The sequence below is a fragment of the Haemaphysalis longicornis genome, unplaced genomic scaffold (genome assembly GCF_048455015.1).
Source record: "Haemaphysalis longicornis isolate Haplotype H1 unplaced genomic scaffold, Haemaphysalis longicornis Haplotype H1 scaffold_10, whole genome shotgun sequence".
Taxonomy (NCBI): Eukaryota; Metazoa; Arthropoda; class Arachnida; order Ixodida; family Ixodidae; genus Haemaphysalis; species Haemaphysalis longicornis.
In genome coordinates this window covers 141,730,536-141,732,518 of record NW_027526204.1, presented here as the reverse complement: position 1 = coordinate 141,732,518, position 1,983 = coordinate 141,730,536, and the positions used below count along the sequence as shown (strand labels likewise).

Sequence of the window (1,983 nt, the reverse complement as noted above, 5' to 3'; positions counted from 1 at the left end):
TCGGGACCATTTTTTCCTACCTTGGATTTGGGGCCATTTTTTCCGACACCATTCTTTCCAGGACCATTTTTTCCGGGACCATTTTTTCCTACACACACCCCCCGTGGAAGCCTTGGAATAACTGTCCGCTTAATCGGGAGCGTTGCCTTATGAGGATGACTGCGTTCAGCTCACGTTGTATATTTCCTGCTCCCACCGATTCCTTCGAAATGGAATAATAACCTAATTCGTGCCTCCATTTTGATTTTCCATAATTTTTATATAGCAGTAACCCAAATAGCTGGCCCTCGCTGAGAAAATCAGCGGTGAAACTACGGGACGCGCAAATACAAAAAAAAAAAAAAAAAACCGGGCCATTTCCACTAACGTGAAACTTGGGGAGGGGTGACGCGCATGCGGTGTATAAGTGTACTCTTGGCGCCTTGGCGTTTTTGACAACGGAGATGAAACCGTTGGGGGGTAGAAGTATACAACCCATACAGCTCTGCTGTAAAAGTCTCGTGTCTTTGAAGCACGACGCGTACTAGCGCGAGGTATTGGAAAACGAGTATCCCGGCGTTTTTTAGTGCGCGTTACGAAGCGTTCGAGCGCTAGGCGTAAACGAGTGTCCCGGTGTTTTAGTGCCGTGACTACATGAGACGACGATTACGACGATGACGACATGAAACGCCGACAGCCCGAGCCACTAACGGGCTCCGCCCATAAAAAAAAAAAAATGTCCGCAATTCCAAAAAGCTTGGGCCCTTCCAAATCGCCCTGCCATGTACCGAACCCCGTTAAGGTCGGTTCTACGGCTACGCACGAACGCCCGACTGGGAAGACAGTATTCCAGGGGCGATATTAGAAGTCAAACCGACGTGTGAAGGCCCTAATGCCTTTACAATGAGTATCCCTATAAAACGCTATACAACGAGCCCCATATAAAGTTGGCTTCCCTTCTACACACAAATGCGTTGCTGGGAAGACATTTTTATAGGCAATATAAGCGGACTTTTATGAAAATGTGAAAGCCCTGGAGTCTTCTATTAAATACCTCCGCAAGACCTCACGTACCCCTATAAAACGCTATACCGACAACACGCCCCTCTAAATTCGGCTTCACTGCTATACACAGATGCATTACCAGGAACACATTTTTTTGATAGCCAGTCGGAGTTTAAGGTAGCTGTGTTCTCAATAAAGAAGTTTATTAGTTTATTCTCTCTCTCAGACGCGCCGATGTGCACTTCATTTCTAATTATTTTGATGATATGATCATAAAAGAACAAACCTAGTGCGTTTCTGTCACCATCTGCGGTGTCCCGTGTCCGCCAATCTATCCATAACGTGATAACTTTTTCTCCGGCAGCCTCTGGGCGTTAACATCCGTCTGTCATTCTAACGCTTGTGCAGAGTGCGGGACGTCGACGGTACTTTTATAGAGTAGAGTGAATACTCTTGTTCGTTCATGCGTAATTTGTGCCTTTCAGACGCATTGCTTTTTTATTTACGCAATGGGGCAGCAAACGTCGTCGCACACAGCAACACGTGGCCCAGCGTCATATCACTACGTAAGTATCGCCCTGTGGAAACCGTCGGGGGTGTAGCTCAGATGGTAGAGCGCTCGCTTAGCAAAAAAAAAAAAAAAAAACAATGCGAGAGGTACGGGGATCGATACCCCGCACCTCCACTTTTTTTTTTTTTTTTTTTAAGCACTTAACGGAGAACCCCCGGGAATTGCAGGTAGACGACCACGGTGACCTGCTCCTCGTGTCACCAGCCGAAGAGGCCCACAATGGAGAACATGCTGTGAGAGTGCTCGGGGCTCGCGCCGGAGAGAAGAGCCCATCTTCCGCCGAACATCACGACCCCCCAGGAGAGGGCATTGCCTCCTCTGGGCCGGGCGCACCCAAAAGAAAAGAGACTGTCATGTCCCTGTGGACATTCGCAAGCACCACGGGTTTCACGTGGTAGTGGATGTAGACGTCCTCACCTCCTTCACCG

General features: G+C 48.4%; 1 non-coding gene across 1 annotated transcript; it reads left to right on the top strand.

Annotated features, from left to right (window-relative positions):
• Positions 1-1,576: 1,576 nt before the first annotated feature.
• On the top strand, positions 1,577-1,669 carry Trnaa-agc (transfer RNA alanine (anticodon AGC)). Its single transcript has 2 exons — positions 1,577-1,613; positions 1,634-1,669. It is a non-coding gene; the product is annotated as a tRNA-Ala (tRNA).
• The last annotated feature ends 314 nt before the right edge of the window (positions 1,670-1,983 follow it).